General features: G+C 43.6%; 1 long non-coding RNA gene across 1 annotated transcript in view; it reads left to right on the top strand.

The window, feature by feature from the left end:
- The first annotated feature begins 8,632 nt into the window (after positions 1–8,632).
- Positions 8,633–21,113, top strand: part of LOC144375818 (uncharacterized) — a 59,759-nt gene continuing 47,278 nt past the window's right edge. Inside the window, exons 1-3 of the long non-coding RNA XR_013435683.1 lie at positions 8,633–8,739; positions 11,087–11,158; positions 17,740–17,850. This is a non-coding gene — a long non-coding RNA (uncharacterized LOC144375818). The remainder of the gene's footprint in view (positions 8,740–11,086; positions 11,159–17,739; positions 17,851–21,113) is intronic.

The raw sequence follows: 21,113 nt of genomic DNA, 5'->3' as shown, positions 1-21,113 counted from the left end.
CCTGGTCGGACCAGACACTAAGTGATGCCATGCTATGACATGTGACAAGAAGAACATATTCAGAGGCTCAGGCAAGTGCCAGGCCCGGCTACTGGAGCTTAAAGGCTCAGGGTTAGGGAGGGCTGGGTTGGGGTAGGGGCAACATGCAAGGCAAGAGGGCAGGGGAGGGAAGGGTGGGGAATGCTCAGGACTAGGGCAGCGCAAGTCCCACCTCCACTGTCAGGCATCAAGGTTCAGTAGCAAAGACGACCCAGGCGAGGGGCAAAGCTGTGTTTCCCATAGGAAGCATTCAGGGCACAGAGGCCAGCCAATTCCACTCTTCTGCCCCCAGGTGAATGGATCTTCAGAGAGGGACCTGGACCAAAGGAGGGCCAAAAGAGGGCACTGTGAGGGGGCAGGGGAGGGAACAAATGGGATCACTCAGGGATAGATTGGAGCAATTCTCACCTCCACTACCAGGAGTAGAGGTTCGGGTGATTAAGGGGACACAGGGAAGGGGCAAGGCTGAGTTTCCCATAGGGAGCATTCAGGGTGCAGAGGCCAGCCAATTCCATTCCTCTGCCCCAAGTGAGTAGATCTTCAGAGAGGGACATGGAACAAAGGGGTGCCAAAAGAGAGCACTGTGAGGGGATACCTGTTGAGTGGAGGTGGGGGGAGGGGTAGATGGGAAGCCAGGACCCACTGGAGGAGCCCAGGGTAGGTAGAAGCAGGGGGAGCGGAGGGCCTGGGCAGTGCCAAGATACCAAAACATAAGGGAACAGAGGGGAGGCACAGGAAAGGGCACGAGAAAGGGCCCAGAAGCCAATGCACAGGGGCAAAAACAGGGTCCTCAATAAGGGTGGCCAGGGGCTCAAGCAAGGGGATACTTCCAGGAACTGAGGGCCAAGTGCCAGGACCTCAGCAGGGCTAGAGTGGGGAGGGAGGTGAGAGAGAGGAGAAGGAGGTGCACAGGGAGGAAGGATGAAGGCCCAGGTACACTGCAGGGTGTCAGAACTGAGGAGCAGGGCCCAGGCTGAGAAAGACCCAAGGGCCCAGGCAAGGGCAGGGCTACATTTTCCCAAAGGGATCCCACAGGGCCAAAAGGCCAGGTCCAGGTCCCTGGCCCTGGTGAGAATCCTGGGAAAGGGATCAGGAAAAGGCAGGGACAGGGATGACATGAGGGCCAAAGAAAGGTACAGCATGAAGGGCCCAAAGATCAGTATTGGTTAGGGGTCCTGGTCCTTGGGGGCCAGGACCCCTGCAAGGAGCCCAGGCTAGTGACCTAGAGGAGGGCCCAGGCCAGGGCAGAGCAGGGAATGGTGTCCAGGCAGGAGAGAGGAACTAGGGTTCTGCAGGGCAGGGAAGCCAAGGGGAGCAAGGAAGCATCCCAAGCGAGGGGCCCACAGTGCAAGACCAGGAATGCACAGAGCAAGATAGTCCACCAGAGACTCTAGCAAGGAGCCAGGACAGGGAATGGAGAGCCAAGGGCAAGGGCTGGGGCAGGGGGCTCATGGCAGTAGACAAGGCTGTGGAGGGAAGGCAGGGAATCCCGCAGGGGGAAAATAGGCTCGAGTGCCAGGTGTCAGAGTTCTGGGTGCAGAACCAAGGACTCAAGGAGAGCAAGGGCTCTGTTTCCCATAACACGCCCTGGTCCAGAAGAGAATCAAGGGTCAGGAGCCAGCCCAAGGGGGCCTGGCATGGGACAGGGCCAGGAGGTTAGTGACAAGAGGGCATGGCATGAGTCATGGTGGGTGTGGAGTGGGGCAAGAGCCAGAACCCAAGCAAGGAGCCTAGGCAAGGGACCAACCCACCTGGCCTACAGAGGATTGGGGACCCAAGGAGCAGGAGGCCTGTGCTTCAGGGGGAATCAAGAGGGGAAGGAGAGGAAGGGGTGGTGCTATGGTGAGGAGACAGAGGGCGGCGCAAAGCGCAGGCAGGGGAGAGCTCTAGGGGGCCCAAGGAAAAGGCCCTCAGGTCATACCCGATACCAAGAGACAACTCATGAAGCCATGCAACACCAGGAAGTGGGTCATGGGCTCAGGTTGAGTGGCCAAGCACAGGGACTGGAGCATGAAAGGTCAAGGTTAGGGAGGGCTGGGTTGGGGTAGGGGCAGCATGCAAGGCTAGAGGGCAGGGGATGGAAGGGAGGTGATTGCGCAAGTCAAGGTCAGCCCTAGGCCATGAACAGTGCCAGGTATCAAGGTTAAAGCAGAAAGGGGAACCAGGAGGGGGGCAGGACTGTGTTTCCCATAGGGAGTCTTCAGGGCTCAGAGCCCTTCTGTCCCCGGCGAGTAGATCCTCAGAGGGAGACCAGACCACAGGAGGGCTGAAATAGGGCACTGTGAAGGAATCCCTTGCTTCCAGAATTGGGGGGTGGTCGGGGGGAGCCAGGACCCATTCAAGGAGCTCAGGCTAGGGAGAAGCAGAGGGAATAGAGGGTGTGGGCAGTGCCATGATACCACAGTACAAGGGTAACTAAGGGGAGGCACAGGAGGGGGCTTGAAATTGGAGGCTGAAATCAAGGGACAGGGACAGGGTCTTTGAGAAGGACATCCGGGGGCTCCAGCAAGGAATCAGGCCCAGGAATGGAGAGCCAAGTGCCTTGGCCCTGGCTAGTGTTGCATGAAAAGAGACAGAGCTCAGAATGAGAGGGAGGGGAGAGAGGTGGCAAAGGGATTGGAGGGCTCAAGGTCCAGGTCCACTGCTGGGTGTCAGTGTTCTGGAGCAGGACCCAAGCTGAAAAAGGCCAAAGGCTCAGGTAGGGGCAGGGCTACCTTTTCCCAAAGGGAGCCCAGAGGGCCAAAAGGCCTGTTCCAGTCCTCTGGCCCTGGTAATTCCGGAAAAGGGATCAGGTAAAGGGGCCCGGCAGGGACAGGGATGACAGGAGGGCCAAAGAAAGGCACAGTGTGAAGGGCCCAGGGATCGGTGTTGATGAGGTGGGGGCCAGAAACCCACAAGGAGCGCAGGTAGGGACCTAGATGAGGGCCCATGCCAGCAGAGAGAAGGGAAGGGCAGGCCTGGGCAGGAGGACAGCACTAGGGTTCTGCAATGCAGGGAAGCCATGGGGAGCAGGGAAGTGGTCAAGTGAGGGATCCACAGTCCAAGCACAGAGCAAGAAGGGCCACAAGATGCTCAAGCGAGGAGCCAGGCCAGGGAATGGAGAGCCAAGAGCCAGGACTCGGGTAGGGGGCTCAAGACAGTGGACAAGACTGAGGAGGGAAGGCAGTGGATCCCCCAGGGGGGATGCAGGCTCAAGTACCATCACCATTGCCAGGTGTCAGGGTTCTGGATGTAGGACCAAAGGCTCATGGAGAGTAAGGGGCCCAGGTGAGGAGCAGGGCTCTGTTTCCCATAAGGTATCCTGGCCCAGATGAGAATCAAGGGCCAAGGACCAGGCTAAGGGGGACTGGCAAGGGCCACGGGCCAGGAGGGTGGTAACGGGAGGGCATGGTGCAGGGTCGTAGTGGGTTCAGAGAGAGGCAAGAGCTAGGACCCAAGCAAGGAGCCCTGTCAAGGGAATGATGGGGCTAAAAGAGGATTAGGATCCAAGGAGCAGGAGACTAGTGCTCCAGGGGAAAGGGCTAGTGGAAGGAGAGGAAGGGGCAGTGCTATGATGAGGATAATGAGGCTGGTGCAAAGGGCAAGACGGAAAATGCTAGGGGGCCCAAGCAAGGGGCCCCCAGGTCAGACCTGACACCAAGGGACACCCCACGAAGCCACGTGAGACCAGTAACATGGTCAGGGTCCCAGGCAAGGAGCCAGGTCTGGGGATAATTCAGCATGTTGAATGATTTGTGTGATTGTATATAAAAATTTGGAAATCATGTTTAGTCCATGAATTTCTTTGTCTCTAATGTGTTCCAGGGCTGTAATTCTAACATCCAAGTCCTCTATATGTTTTGCATTAACAATTTCTCCTAATGCTAGTCCAGCTATAGCTATCCATTCTAAAATATCCCTTGTTCTTCTACTGTGCTGTCTCTGCATTGTTGGAATGTGCCACGTTGTTTTCTGAGGGCATCTCCTATATTACTCCTTGGCATATAGAATGCTGTGTCAATAGTTAATGTGATCCTCTGAATTATGGTATTTACAATTATTTGTAGAGGAATTTGTATACTTGGTATTACATAAGGTGCTCTGGTGATTGTGGTTAATCTTGGACTTTCTCTATATTATTTCACTCCTGATGAGTAAAGTGCCATAAACAGTTTATGTGTGGCATTAATACCTCCTCTATCAATAATACATGGTTGGAGGTATTCCTTAATGGAACATCTTTCAAAGGACATTGGTAATACAAATACATGTTCCTGTTCCTGCTATGATCTTTTGGTAATTACAGATCTGTTAAATAGAGGTGTGTGAGTCACAAAATAATACTGAATTAATTCCCATGGCTTATTCCATTGTGGTAGTAGCATATAGAAATAGTATGAAATATTAGTATGATCTACTGTATATTGTGCTACCTTATCAAATTTCATGCCTGCTGTTTTCCACCATGATAAAGGCCTTTTATCTGCTGCTTTTATCTTATACCTGTGGTAGAAGTAGGTATATTTATTTTTACATTCACCCCATTGTAGAGATTCCATCAGTAAGGCTGGTGATACATAATCTTCTCTCCATACAGCTCCACTTATGTTTTAAGTTTATGGTCTGATCCTTTGTCGGGGTATGATATTATGCATAGTTGGTTGTCTTTTTTTATGTCTAATGGAATTTCAAAATCTAATGTGTTGTCCATGTGTATTGCAGCTATTTGGTCACACATAAAGAATACAGATAATCTGGATATGCATTTATTGTCATCTGTACTATAGGATGTATTCATAAGTCTTTTTACTTTTATTAGTTCTTGTAAAGACATGACCACCATTTTGTTATGTGTCTGGGTTTCTGTTTAGGGGTCATATTGTGGGCTGTATGGTGTTATGAATGATGCATTAGAAAGTGCTGTATAGTCAAAGAATGCTACTAGACTCTTTTGTAGAAGCATGGAATGTGGCTTAGGTGAGTCCCAATGTGTACCATTGTGTTTATGTATGTGTCCAATTCCCTGAAACATTGTCATTTAAGTGTTCCCTTGTTGTATAGTTTATTAAATCGAGTTTATACATACTGATTTTTTTGTGTGTGTGGTTTTATTTTTTCCTGTTTTTTATTGATTTTATTATTTTTAATACACGACAACAGTGAAATTACAATCCCTATTACACATATAGAGCACAATTTTTTGTATCTCTGTATACAAAGTATTTTCACATCTATTTATGCCATTTTTCATGTACTCTTTTTTCATTACAATTCTTAATACACATATATACCACAATTTTCCATATCTCTGTTTGTATATAAAGTATGTTGAAACTCAATTCAAGTCTTAATACATGTAGTTTTTATAATGTTTACCATCACATTCCACCATCCTCACTAATCCCCTTCCCCCTCCCTTTACCTCCCACCCTTTTCCATATATAGAATTAATCTAATCCTTTCATGGTCTCCCTCCCTACCCACTATGAGTCAACCCTTATATCAGAGAAAACAAACTGCATTTGTTTTTTTCTATTGGCTGTCTTCACTTAGCATTATCTTCTCCAATGCCATCCATTTACCTTCAAATGCCATGATTTTGTTCTTTTATAATGCTGAGTAATATTCCATTATTTATAACTGCCACACTTATCTATTTATTCTTCTACTGAAAGACATCTAGTTTAGCTCCACAGTTTAGCTATTATGAATTGAGCTGCTGTAAACATTGATGTGGCTGTGGTCCCTGTAGTATGCTGTTTTAATGTCCTTTGGGTATTGTCCATGGAGAGGGGTAGCTGGGTCAAATGGTGGTTCCATTCCCAGCTTTCTAAGGAATCTGCATGTTGCTTTCCAAATTGGCTACACCAATTTGCAGTCCCACAAGCAATGTATGAGTGTACCTTTTTCCCCCACATGCTTGGAAACACTAGTTGTTGTTTGTCTTCATAATGACTGCCATTTTGACTGGAGTGAGATGATATCTTAAAGTAGTTTTGATTTGCATTTCTCTGATTGCTAGAGATGATGAGCATTTTTTCATATATTTGGTGATTGACTGTATATCCTCTTCTGAGAAGGGTCTGTTCAGGTTCTTGGGCCATTTGTTGATTGGGTTATTTGTTTTTTTGGGTGCTTAGCTTCTTGAGTTGTTTATATACCCTAGAGATTCGTGCTCTATCTGATGTGTGAGGGGTAAAAATTTGCTCCCAGGATGTAGCCTCTCTGTTCACTTCACAGATTGTTTCTTTTGCTGAGAAAAAACTTTGTAGTTTGAATCCATCCCATTTTTTGGATTCTTGGTTTTAATAATTGTGCTATAGGAGTCTTATTAAGGAAGTTGGGGCCTAATCCCACATGATGAAGATTAGGGCCTACTTTTTCTTCTATTAGGCGCAGAATCTCTGGTTTAATTCTAAGCACTGCAAAACACACTTAATCATGATAGGCTAATGACAGATATTACTTCTTCATGCTAAGTTCAGAAGTCTTAAGCCTTAGGCTTTATGTCCAGCAGATGCACACTCACTCAGACCGCGGTGATCAGGTCGGGAACCAAGGCAGGCCTTTCCTGGCATGGAGTGGATGACCAGTTGAGGAGAGGGTCATACAAAGAAGTTGCAGCTCTCACCCAGGTCCAGACAAGGTGGTAGAGTTTGAGAGTGGTGAGCATCACACAGAGGCTCAGGAAATGATGACAAGTGATGGGATGTCAGATCCTCATCAGGCTCTCCAGCTCGAGTGCATCCTTGGTTTGGCTGGCTGAATCCCTGTTCATTTGCTCTATCATTTATACTAAATTTGGGAGATTTTTTGACACCCTCTCAATCCTTATCAGCTACCACCAGATTTCTCAGTGACATCATTTACCCTGGGCTCAGAAACATCTGGTCTGGTGGTCTCCACCCTGATCTTCTTGCCTTTCCCTCTTATCAGAGGAGGAAGCCTGCCAGGGGCTTCACTCTGTTTATCAGGGTGAGGGGAAGTAACTTGTTTGAGGCCATACTGGAGGGCTCTGTGAGTGTGCCTGGTGAGACTGCAGGTTTCAAACTGGAGTTCTTAAAATGGAGTTGCTTAGGCTCAGGCCTAAGGCCATCCTAACATCAAAAGGTATAGTTCTTAGTTTTACATTGTATTTTATTATGAAGACAATAAAATATTGAGTTTATATTCACAGGGAGAGGGGAGGGGTGGACTCTTAACAAAGAATAGACAATGTAACTAAAAATGGACAAATGACTGAACTAGACATTTGTCTAAAGAACATATAAAATGGCCAACAAAATGTGAAAAGATGTTCCTGTCACTAGGGAAATGTAGATGACAACCACAATGGAATACTACATCCCACCACTAAGATGGCTGGAATTTAAAAAAAAGAAAAAGAAAAAGAAACCCATAAATTAACTAGTGTGGCATAAATGTGGAGAAATCAGAACCCTCATACATGCCTGGAGAATTGTAAAATGCTTCAACTATGTGATCCTCAACAATTCAAATCTATAATTACCTTAGAACTGGCAACTCAACTTCTATGTGCATATATAAAGAGTATTAAAATGTGGGGCTGGGAATGTGGCATAGTGGCAGAGCACTTGCCTCACAATGTGAGGCACTGGGTTTGATCCTAAGCACCAGGTAAAAAATAAATAAATAAACAAAATAAAGATATGTTTTTAAAAAGTATTATAATGTGGCTGGGGTTGTGGCTCAGTGGTAGACGGCTCACCTAGCACATGTGAGATCCTGAGTTTGGTCCTCAGTACCACATAAAAATAAGTAAGTAAAATAAAGGTATTGTGTCCAACTACAACTTAAAAAATTAATTTAAAAAAGTATTTAAATGGCTATTCATACAAACTTGTCCAAGAATTTTCATGGCAACACACTTCACATAGACATGGCAGATAACCATGAGCTGATGGATCTTAGAATTCATATAATTCATTCATATAATGGAAGATTATCCAACCCTAAAAGTAAGAGGACCTGACAGATGCTACAAGATGGATGAACCTTGGAACCATCATGCAAAGAGAGGCATAGGGGCCATTTATTGCATGAGTTCATTTATACGAATTCTCCAGAATAGGCCAAGCTGTAGAGACAGCAAGCAGATTAGTGATTAGCAGTGACTTGGTGTGGAGAGTGGGGATGACAGTTGGATGGGAAGGAGGTTTCCATTTGGCTTGGAGAGGACATTCTTGACTAGATGGCGATGAAGGTTTTCCAAAGGTTTTACAAGTTTACTAAATCACACTGGGTTGTACCCTTCAGAATGGACAGAGGGTGACTATTACACGTGAATTTTACTTTAGTAACTCAGGGAGAGAGTTGAAAGTGAGCGATCCCCAGCCATGAGGGTGTCTCTGAAGATCCCACCTCAGTCCCAAAGAGTAGAAGAGCTGAGGAAAGCCCTGATCATGGGACCTTCCCTGAACTCTCCCCTTCCTCCCTGGCTCTGCTCTGGCCTGAGAAGTCGCGCGCATCCGTGCTCCACGCCCACAATTTTGAATGGGGAGCAAAAGGAACTGCTATTGGTCCAGCCCGTGGGGCTGAGCGCTGATTGGCTGAGGCTGGCAACCGACCTGCACGCGCGCAGAGAGCCGTTGAGGACTCGCTGTGTGGCAGTTCCCCAGCCCTGGGCTCAGTCAGCGCCTTGTCAGCACCTGGTGAGCACCGCAGGAGCGCCCTGGAGCCAGGTGCTGCTGTCCAGCCCCAGTGAGTGCCAGAGGTCTTGCAGGAGGCTGGGGAGGGGACCCTCCCTCTTAGTGCCTGGTCACTCAGGCTTGCCCAATTCACCTCTTGTCCCCGTCGGGTCTGGCTCCTCCTCTGTCCTCAGGGTCAGGTTCCTCAGTCCAGGGTTTCCTGAATTCTCCTGAAACACCCTCACTGATCCGTTGCACCCTGATTCCAGGCCTCTGGGTTCTGTTTTGAGTCGATGGTTTTGCATTTAAAGCCCTCTCCGCCCCCATAGCCCTGGAGCATTTCCAAAGAAATCATTCACAAATGGGTCGACTTCGTTGAAGCAGAATTGGGGATCTAGGGTCCTCAGCACCTTCTGTGAATTCTTCCTTTCCCTCATATCCCGAGAAGCCTCTCCAGAGACTCTTAGAAACACAAGGGGCAAAGCGTAGCGTGGCCCTGCGGTGTCCCATCTATCTTCGTGACCTTGCAGATCTGAACATGTCATCTCTGTGAGAACATTGTCCTCACACCTTGTGCGTGTGTTAACAATATCAAGCTTGGTTCTCATGATCACAGTGGCTGGACCCCACTGGATGTGTGCCGGGTAGTGCAGGGTCAGTCCATACACAGAGCAATCTTTCCAGTGGGAATAGCCACTGCACCCTTGGCTGCAGAGGAGAGCTCCTCTGGGGGCCTTTCCTGGCTCTGGCTCCTCTCTCTTGACAGCCTGGTGCACCAAGTCGGGGCTGTTCTCATCTCCCTCTGTGGACCTGCTCTAGCCCTTGATCCCTGGCTCTGACCGAGAACTTTTTCTCTGAAATGAACCTATTTTTTATGTGGCCAAGGCTGCTTCTCACTTGTTAGGTCCAGCTCAGTTCTTACTACATTGAATAACTGCATTCCTCAATATCCCTGGCAAAATTAACCATCCTGCATTGAAATCTCAGTCTGATTTCAAACATCCTGTGCAGGCCCTGCAGACAAAACCAAAACCAAACCAAAGAACATGACTGTGTTTAACACCACTTAGGTGAAGTCCTCATAGCAGTCAGGGAAAACAGCAAGGGAACACTGGGATGGCTTTTGGTAACGAGTGTTACAAAGATTTGGAACTTGAGGGACATTTTAAGGACAGAGGAGCTCTCTTCTAGAGTGAACACTGTCAGGAAGCAGGGAATTCTATTGGTGTTGGTCTTCTTACATCTTATGCAGAAAAGGGAAGAATGGAGGGAGGTGAATATTAATTGAGGGCAAAGCAGCAGTCACTTAATTTCATCAGATAGGGGAAGATTGGTCACTTCTGTGAATTAATCTATGTTCACCTTTCATCTGTGTTCAGACATAGTTTGAGATCAGACTTCATTTTTGGTCCTGATTACTCATTTCACGTTGAATTTGGTGCATGTTGATGCTCCATGAAATTGCTTGTGCTTCACTAGGATTTTAAGGCCAGGCTGCGAGTGTCAAACCTGGTCCTGGCTACAGCAGGCCCCACTGACAGACAGGCCAACTCCTGGAGGTCCAGGCTGCTTTCTTCTTCCTCACAACACCTCAGGGCCAGGTCCTAAAAGAGGCCTCCTAGGAAAGGATTTCAAATAGATTGAGGAAAAAAAAATTATCAAGACAGAAGAAAATGGGACAAGTATTAAAAAGGAGTTCAGAACAACAGTTCGCGACCATTGCTTCTGCTGGGGGATGCTGTTCCTGTCCTGGCGCAGTCTCCTTTTTTCTCTGGCTGGGGTTGTCTGTTCACTTGCCCATGTGGGAGCTTCTCTTCTGGGTGCCATGTGCATTACTGTAGCTGGAGCCCCAAACATCTCATGGAATATGTGTGTGTCTGTCCCTCCAGCAACCTGTGTTTACTACCTGCTGAGTACCAAGTACTTTGTCAGAGTCTGAAAGCTGCCTCTGCCTGGGCCTCCACACAGGTGTCTGCAATTCACACAAATTATTGGCCCTTTACTGCCCTTTGAGGGAATCTCAGAGCCTGTGCAGGCACCTTGTGACCTCACCTAGAGCAAAGAGGATTCATTTTATTAGGAGCTTAGAGACAAGGGTGACAGAATTTGGTGAGGGCCTTCGTGGGTTGAAAAGATTTGTAAAATTAGGCTTCTGTGGAAAAGTTCCAGGGAAACATAACTGTTCTGACTGTGGGATGCCAGGGAAGTCACATTGCTCCTTTGTGCTGTCTTTAATTTTCTTTTTCATAAAAGGATTTTTAGGCTGCTCTCTATATTCCTGAGTAGAAATGCATTATTTTGGATGCTCTCTGTCACTAAGTGTGCACACACTTTTTTGTACCTGTCTGCATAATTTATAAAGCATGGTGACCTGGGCTTCCTCTCTGCTCCAGAGGTTAACAGTATGGTTGTCCCCTCAGGCCCGGATGCATCCATGGCTAAATTCTGAGGACAGGAGGACAGAGTTTCCCTGAAGAATGTCAAGGATCGAGGTAAGCCTGTATGCTGCTTCTTTCTGTCATTTTTGATTAATTTGAATTTTTATATAACCATAGACTATGCACTCCTTTTGTGTCACCTGTAGCAACTATTTTCAGGTTTTTCAATGCTTTTCCTGCATCTGCACTTCAACCTCAAATGGCAGTGCATAGGTAGTTTACAGTTGGTTCATACATTCCTCTCCTAATGGATGTCTGCAGTGTTTCCTGTGTTTGTGTGCATATTTGAAAGAAGTTGCTATGGCATTATGAAAAAGACATTGTAAGCACTTCACTTTTATTTCCCTTCATTTAATACCGGGTCATATGGGTAGATAGATACATGTTTAACTTTTTTCTTTCTTTTTGGTACTGGGCATTGAAGCCAGGGCCTCCGGCATGCTAGGTGAGTGCTGGAGAACTGAACCACATCTCCTGTCCTTTTTCATTTTATTCTGAAGCAAGGTCTTCCTACATTGGCCAGGCTGGCCTGAAATTTGTGTTCCTCCTGCCTCATCTGCCTATGTAGCTGGGATTACAGGTGCACACCACATTCCTGGCTTTGAATTCTGCTTTTAAGAACATTTTCAAACTGTTTCCCAAAGTGGTATATCAATTTGTATTTCCACCAATGGTGTGTGAGTTATTCAGTTTCCCTATGAGATTTCTCAATTCATGCTATTGTATTTTCAGCATTTTATTTTATTTTTTTTCAGAATCATAGTGAATATAAGTTGTTTGCTTTGCATACAACTAGTTTAGCTGGGAGATCATTTAAAGAGTGAAATAAAACACAGAAATCCCATATAATCATACTTCCCTAATTATTTTTGTCTTGTCCTTGAGAATTTCATGCATATATGCAAGAGACATCATAAGTAAATAATCGTTGGCTGGTAGGTATTTCAGTTGTTTCTGTATCTTAGTATACATCTTGTTTTTATGCATTTGTAAAAATGAATGGATGCACTGTTCCTTGTACTCAATTTCCCCCAATGATGACATCTTGCAAAACCACAATTTGATATCACAACCAAGAAGATTACTTCAATATAGTGAGGATATGCAATGTTTCCATCACTAGGAGTCCACTAGTTGTTTCTTGTAGCCAAACAAACTTTTCTCCTCCTATCTGTGCTTTTTCCTGCTGGTTTATTATTATGTTCCTCCATTACTAGAATTTCATGAATTTTACAAAAATCAAATCGATCATAGTATTTGCTATTTTGTGATTAGCATCATTCACTCAGGATAATCTTCTGGTGATGCATACAAATTGTTGCAGATATCAGTTTTCATGACAGTAGTTGCCAATGTATAGATGTGGCACTGTTTTTGTTTTTGTTGTTGTTGTTGTTTTGTCTTATTATCTCCAAAATGTCATTTGAGATGAATTCAGTTCTTGGTGTTACAATGAGGCAGCTACATGAAAATTTTAAAAATTTGGGCATGCGATCACTAAAGTCTTCATTTCTCTGAATAAATTCTCAGATGTGCAATTGACACATCTAATATTATTTGCATTGTTAGTTAGCTTTCCATTTCAGTGCCTAAGTACCTGAAATGATCAGCATTAAAGGAGGGATGGTTTATTTTAGTTCATGGTTTCAGTTCATGCTTGATGGTTCTGTGGCTTTGGGGCCTCTCCATACATCCTAGTATTGGTTGCTGCTCACAAAAGGACATAAGAGGCCGAGGTTCCAATATATCCCTCAAAGACATGTCACTAATGACACTTTTTTCCAATAGGCCCCACTTCTTAACACTCCCACCAGCTACTGTCAGCACCACATGCTGGGGACCAACCCTTCAACACATGGGCCTTTGGAGGACATTCAAGATCCAAAGTATAGCCTGCATGTTTTATTTTGAAGAAACTGACAAACTGCTTCCCAGTGGCTCTAATAATTACATTATCACTAGCAATGTGTGAATGATCCTATCTCTTTGTCTTCAGCAGCAGAAATTGGAGACTATTTTCATTTGAGCTACATTTACAGGTGTGTAAGAAGTAGGTGTGTGTGTGTGTGTGTTGAGATGGGGTCTTGCTATGTTGTCCAGTCTTCTCTCTTACTCTTAGGCCCCAATGATCCTTCAGCTTCAGCATTCTGAGTATCTGGGACTACAGGCCACCCCTGTGTCCTTTGATTCTCGTGATTTTAAGGTATATTTTCCTAATGGCAAAATATGTTTTCCATCTTCTTCTTTGCTTGTTGAACTCTGGATTTTCTTCATGGCAGTAATGCAATTACAGAATAATGGCGTAGGAAAATTACAAACTAAACACAATGTTAGATGAAAGAAGGAAATAAGAAAGATTAAGAATGAAAATAATGACCTTGTGCCATAGCACATGCCTGTAACCTCTGCAGCTGGGGAGGATCATGAGTTCGAATCTATCCTCAGCAACTTAGCAAGGTCCTATGGAAATCAGTAAGACCCTGATTCTAAATAAAAATATTATAGAAGGTCTGGGGATGTGTCTCAGTGGTTAAGCACTCCTGGGTTCAATCACCCTACCAAAAACAAGGAAAAAGTGAACTAGAGAATAGAAAAGCAGTGGTATAATCCATCAAATCCAAAAGCTGGCTTTTCAAAAAGATCAGCCAAATTAACCAACCTTCACCTTGAAACAACAACAAAAGGTAAGACCTTTGGGGTCATCTGCCTTACAGAAAGAAAAGGCATCCCAAGAGAATACGCTGAACAATATAAGATAGTGAATAATATAGATGAAAAACCCAGATTTTCTGCCAGTGAATCAGCAGGAGGCCACCAGGGAGCACAATGTCACCCTGCACAGTGAAGGTAAGGATCCTGCCCTGAGCTCCTATGGCCACCAGAGGGCGCTGTATCCTACTTTCTGCCCCAGGTGGTGCACAGGCCTGTGGAGTCTGGGCCTGGATTCCTCAGAACCCAGCCCTGCAAGCTTGTCTTCCACTTGGGTGGAGGGAGCTTCATCTATGCTGAGGAGAAGGTGTGTTGGAGGCCCTGATGCCCGAGGAAGGCGCTTTTGTTCGCCGCTGCTCGTGGACCTCGTCTAAGTAGGCCATTCCCAAAGGTTTGTTCTTTCCTTCCTCACACTGTATTTCAGCAGGACTTGGACAAAATGACCCATTTATTGCAGGTGGAGGCTCGTCGTAGCAGAGGAGGAAGGTGAGGTTTTGTGCAGACACAGGTGGTTTTGTGGGAAAAATTGTCAGGACACACACAGAGAAAGGGACAGAATGCACTGAGCCCTGTAGCTGTACTGATGAGGTGAGGGGGGGTGGGGAAGGCCAGGGGGAAGCATGATGAATAGTGGCCCATGTATTTTTGTAATTAATTGTTTTTAACCCTCAGGTAAAAGTAGTTGAAAAACACGTGGCGAAGTGAAAGGGATCAATTAAAACTCATGACATTTTGGTTTCACTATTGCCTATTAAAACTAGAATTCATTACAAATGTAATTCCTTGGCTTTTATGAAAGCAAATCATACGTTTAAAAAGATACTTATTAGTTCTTCTCATTTTCCACTGAGAGACTTGTCATATTTGATCATTGCTCATGACCAGTGATGACCTTAAATAATTTTATATTAATTTGCACTGGCTAAATCATCTTTCACAGGACCCTGTGTTGACTGGTGATGTTTTAAAATAATACATCAATGTGACTTCCAAGTGTGGGTAGTACTGCTCTGAGCAAAATTTGTCAATCACTTTTAGAAGATCCCCCAAAAATGGTGATGTTTTGTGGTGCAAAAAGCCATTTATATGAAATATCTACAGAATTTAATACAAGATCCAGTGGTGGAGTTTTTTGCATGAGATGTTTGTTGAATTAAATTTTCCCTTTTTATTATTCAATATCTGAATATATTTAATTTTCTATATCTCCAAAGCAATGGGGAAAATTAAGATCAATGTAACATTCTTTAAAAATTTGTTATGTAAAAAAAATCGCAGGCTGAGGTTGTTGCTCAGTGGTTGAGTGCTAGAGTAGCACATGTAAGGCACTGGGTTAGCCCTCAGCACCACAGTACAAATAAATAATGTTATTATGTCTAAAAACAACTAGAAAAGTGTACTTTAAAAGTCATGTTTATCTCCCCCAAATAATTGAAATTTTCATCCTTGAATCTGACATTATTATTAATTTTTATTTACATTTTTCTTTGTTCATTTTCTCATTTGGAAAGTATATTCATGTCTTATAACAGTTTTTTTTCAAACATTCTTGAAGTTACTTTCTTTTCTTGTGATTAAAGTCCTTCTATTATGGAATGCAGGTTTGTTTCTTTGTCAGTTGTTTTGTTGTATTGGAAAGTCTATTTCACTTTCTCTACTTTTTTCCCCAAATATCAGCCCATATTTATGAGTTGTAGAAAATTCCTAATGTATTTCCTCAAGGAAGGATTTGATTTTGGTTTAGGGAATTTCTTCAATTGAATGATATATCTGATGTATATTCCATGCAATACAAAGTTTAATATATATTTCATGTGTATGAGCATATGATCAATGTTGTTAATTTGGGGGGGAAATGTTTTGATTATTACAACTGTGTCTCCTAGTGCCACATGGATGGGGAAATCCCAGTCTCTCCTAATCCCTGAGCACTCTCCATACTGTACATCTCTGCCACAATCAAGTGAGTCCCTTGTACCTTTACACACCTGAACAAGCCAGTAGAATTTCATAGAGCAGAAGTCAGAATGAAGCAATAAACTCTGTCTTTCTGCTGTCCTCTGATGAACACAGGTGTGAACAGACTCAATCAAATTAGGCCTAGGATGAAAGCTAGAACTATCTTCTGCAGTCATGGAGAGTGAACTGAAGGAGACATTCCAGTGTAGTATGAGGCTTACCAGGAAGAGGGAAAGATGTGTATGAATTCCCTTCTCCACAGAGTTGGGAATGGGGCAAAAGGCAGATAGTTTCAGGGTACCCAGCAGAGGAAGTGGTTTATGTGGAAAAGCAGTAATGAAATGAAATATCTCTCCACAGCTGAGAGGTACCAGAGAAACCTATGAAAAAGAAATGTCCTCAAAGTCATGTTCCAATTTTGTTTTGGTTTCAAGAGAAAGACTTCAAATACTACCTAAAGTATGGAGAGCTCATCAGTAATTTGAGGAACACAGTAGACTGCCTTTTCCCAGAGGATCTGTTCCAAGGTCTCCAGTGGGTGCCTGAAACTACAGATAGTACTGACCCCTATCTACAAGCAGTGCAATTCTCCCCAGCTTATCTCATGGCCAGATGGTTTCAAGGTACTGATGGGTGGGTAGCCTAAGGAGCATGAATCCATTGGACAAAGTATGATTCAGTTCATGGACAGCATAGAGAGTAATATTGCCTGATTTCATCATTCATTCATAATCATGAGAAATTTAAAACTTATACATTGCTTATATCTGATTTTAAATTATATAAGTAACTTATGGGTGAGTGAAAACATAGAAAGTGAAATTTATTTTTCATTCTCAGAACTAATGTCAGTAGATTATATTTTCATATATTATTCACTCATGGGAAAGTGAAATATTTGATGAGAGGGAACTGGTGCATTTAGACTTTTTTCATTGCTAGGACCAAAAACATAACATGAAAAATTAGAAGAAAATTTTTCCTCTTGTTGTGGGTGGGTGTCACAGTTTCAGAGGTCTCAGTCCATAGATGGCTAGCTCCATTTCTCTGGGTGTTAAGGTGAGGCAGAACATCATGTTGGAAGAGTGTGGTTGAGAAAAGTGGCTCATGACATGATCAGGAAGCATGGAGGATATGCTCAGCTAACAAAATATATACCAAAGGATTCCCCTCCCAGATGACCCACCTCTTCAGGCACAGCCTACCTGCCTATAGTCACCACTCTGTTAATCACTATGAGGGTATTGATGATGCACTGATTAGTTTAAGTTTGTCATAACCCAATCATTTCACCTGAAAACTTTCTTGTATTATCTTACACATGAGCTTGTGCGGGACACCTAAAATCTAAACCATAAGATACTGAAACATTTAAATTCCCCATGAGATGAAAATTAACTTTACCTCATGGAAAATAAGTTGGGAATATGAAATAACAAAATTCAATTAAACACATTTTGTTTTCAAGGTGTAGACATCCTGTGAGTTATGATAAGAAGACTTTGAGCTCTATCAGCTACGTGGTGAACAAGAGCATGCAGTGTGAACTGCTGGGTTTGCTACTGCTAAGGGTCTAGTGACATTTACTCCTCAGTATCTCACTTTCACTGAACAATTTCTGTGACCTCTGCAAGTTCTGATAATTCAGAACCTTTTTGCCTCGCATACTACTTGAGGGATTCTGCCACAGCACATTTTTCCATCAGAGATGTAGGAAGGATCAATTATGATGAGATTTGTAATGAATTTAACTTACCCAGTTGTAAACTGCATGAATTTCACCATACCAATAGATTTTTTTTCAGGTATAAGGATCATGAATACTTCCAAACAGGAAAAGGATACATGAACATGTGTCTGTCAGTAAGCCATCAGAGTTCCCAAGTCCAGTAGATCAGTAAGAAAGTAACTGTGCATGACACTGAATTAGAGGAGTCCAATGCCAGTTTCCTCCCATTCTTTTTCAGAGCTGCAGCAATGAGACACCTTCAGTCCTCAGATATTCAAGACCTGTAGCTTCTTGATAGTGCACCAAAGATGCCAGTCTGGGAGGGGAGTGAAGCCATCCAGCTCCTGGGGTAAGTTAGCAGTGGAAATCTCATGAGTTGTTAGAAGTCTCACAGAACACAAGTGGCAGGGAAGGCCAGAACAGGGGCTTTCAAAAAAAGGTAACCTTGAAATACTAAGGGGCAGTTGAGAAGGGCCCGGCATTCCCCTTGGCCGCCTCCTTGCCTCAGCAGGGAATGAGCTTCCTGAGCTCAGGTTCATCATGAGGGCTTGGCCAGGTCTTGGATCTGTGATGGCAGAGAACTGATGGAGGGTTATTCCAACTTGAATATTCTGAGAGAAAGAATCACAAACCCTCTTCCTTTTCCACATTGTGTTTGGCTTGTTCACATACTCAGATCTCTTGCATGAGGCAGAGTGTCCCCAAGTGCCTCATGGGACCTCCATGAGGCTGGCTTTGAATTCATGATCCTCCTGCCTCAGCCTTCAAGGCTTATGGGATTATAAGAGTGTGCCAGAACACCTGGCTATTATTTAGTCTTAAAGAAGAAAATCCTCTCATTTGTAACAGCATGTATTCCTGAGGACATCATGCTACTGAGATCAGCAGACACAGAAAGAGAGATACTGCTTAAGCTCACTTCTGTGTGGAACCTAAAACAGTCAAACTCATAGAAGCACAGAGTCCATGGTGGGCATGAGGGCTGTTGGTAGGAGAAAAGGGGTAGGTGATGTTGGTTAAAGGTTGTAAAGATTATACACGATGGAGAATTTCTAAAGAGTTAATGAATATCGTGGTGAATACAGTTAATAATATGGGCTCTTTAAAATTTGCTAAGGGGGTAGCTCTTAGGTATTCTCAACACACACACACACACACACACACACACACACACACACTCAGAAGAAAATGGTGACTGAGTTGATAGATCTAAGTTCATTAGTTTGTGGTGATCATTTCACAGTGTATCCAAACATCATGTTTTGTACATCAATGTGTACAAATTAAATTTCACAGTTATACCTCAACAACAGTGTTAGCAAAAACAGTAGCCAAGAGTCTGCAGGGTGTGGGCACCAGTACTGAAGGAAGGAACAAGGTTAGCCATTCTCAGGGGATGGACCCAAAGAGCCTTTCAGCAGGAGGACAGTGCCTTCTCACTGCTGAGAAGCAACCTGGCTCTTTAGGAGGTCTTGGGGATTGTCTCCAGGTAATATCACCACTCTCTAGATCAAAAAGCACTGGTGGATTTGCAGCAGGAATTACCTCACTGCTGCCCACAAGCTCCTATCATTAGAATGAAAGGTTGCTATATCTACTTATTTTCCTTATTAATTGCTCTGTTTTTGAAGTTCTGAGTTGGTAAATTATAATTTCCTCTACTGTTCCCAGTAGGTCTCTGTTTAGTCCTTCCATAGATAAGTAGCTTTTGACAAATCCAACACCTGAGGTTGGCCTGCTGGATGCATAATGAAATGCAAAGGAACAAGAGTTAAATATAAAATGCTTTGGTTATTGATACTTGCCATGTCTTCAGTGGAATAAAGGGATGGACCAAGTTTATATGGTGACCCAAGCAAACTCTAGCCTTTAACTGAGAACCCCTTTTGGGAAAGATGATTACTTCACAGTTTCAGCATAGTTTTTTTCTGAGCCTTCTTCACAGACAGAAGAAGGCTAGGAAAATTCCCAAGAAAATAAGCAAGGACAGAGTAGAGTCAAGAGAGTCAAGGAGAGAATCATATCAACAGGCTTTAAACAGTTCTTACTAAATGGGATGAAGAAATCAGATATTGATGGAGTAAATAGTAAAGCTTAGTACACGACTCCTAGAAGGTGTGTGGCCTAAGATCACCCAGATTGTCCCAAGAAAGAATCTACTTTGTCCAACCTAGTTGGTTTGAATCCAGAAAACTTGACCCTGAGTTTCCTGGGGAAATAGTCCCACCATCTGATCAGTACAAGGCCTGGTGGAAAGGAGAAGGTCTCTTATGTACACAAAAGAGTGAAAAAATGGTCCAAAGATTGAGAATAGATATTTCTGGGACTCTTTCACACAGGATCCACATGCACCAAACCCACTGGGGAATACTTAATTAGGGAATACTTAGCTTTAGAGGATAGAAATCTGCAAGGTTTGGTAGAATGAAAGGAAAATTGTGGATAAAAACAAATGTTTTAAATCCTTCATGAGAATATTCTGATTCATTGAACTGAGTGTTTTGATAGATACTGCTTGAGGAATTTTTTTAACTAGTGTTGTACAACAGAAGCTGGTAAGTATAGTCTTTTTAAAAAATTCTTCTCATTTCTTATATATGAGAACAGAATGAATTACAATTCAAGTTACACATATAGAGCACAATTTGTCATATGTCTGGTTGTGTACAAAGTATATTCACACCATTCATGTCCTTATACATGGACTTAGATTAATGATGTCCATCTCATTCCACTGTCTTTTGTACCCCTGTGCCTTCTCCCTTTCCCTCCTATTCCTTTGCCCTATCTAGAGTTCATCTAATCCTCCCATGTTCCCCCTCCCAACCGCAACATGAATCAGCCTCCCTATGTCAGAGAGAATAGTCAGCATTTGTTTTTTGGGGGGATTTGCTAAATTCATTTAGCATTATAATCTCCAACTCCATTCATTTGCCTGCAAATGCCATGATTTTGTTCTCTTTTACTGATGAGTAATATTCCATTGTGTATATATACCACAGTTTCTTTGTCCATTCATCTACTGAAGGGCATCTTGGTTGGTTCCACAGTTTAGCTATTGTGAGTTGTGCTGCTATAAACAATGATGTGGCTGTGTCCATGTAGTATGCTGTTTTTAAAAAAAGTCCTTTGGGTATAGATCAAGGACTGGGACAGCTGGGTCAAATGTTGGTTCCATTCCTAGTTTTCCAAGGAATCTCTATATTGCTTTCCAGATTGGCTGCACCAAATTGCCATCCCACCAGCAATGTATGAGTGGGCATTTTCCCTCACATTCTCACCAACACTTAACTGTTGTTTGTATTCTTAATAGCTGCCATTCTGACTGGAGTGAGATGAAATCTTAGAGTAGTTTTGATTTGCATTTCTCTAATTGTGTGAGATGTTGAACATGTTTTCATGTGTTTGTTGATTGTCTATATTCTCTTAAGAAGTGTCTGTTCAGTTCCTTGGGCCATTTACTGATTGGGTTATTGGTTTTGTGGTGTTTAGCTTTCTGAGTTATTTAAGTATTCTAGAGATTAGTGCTCTATCTGATATATGAGTGGTAAATATTTGCTCCCAAGAAGTAGGCTTTTTATTTACCTCACTGATTGTTTCTTTTGCTGAGAA

Source organism: Ictidomys tridecemlineatus, chromosome 3, assembly GCF_052094955.1.
Source record: "Ictidomys tridecemlineatus isolate mIctTri1 chromosome 3, mIctTri1.hap1, whole genome shotgun sequence".
In the NCBI taxonomy this organism is placed as follows: domain Eukaryota; kingdom Metazoa; phylum Chordata; class Mammalia; order Rodentia; family Sciuridae; genus Ictidomys; species Ictidomys tridecemlineatus.
Note: the sequence above shows the minus strand (reverse complement) of the source record. Positions and strands in the feature narration are given on the sequence as shown.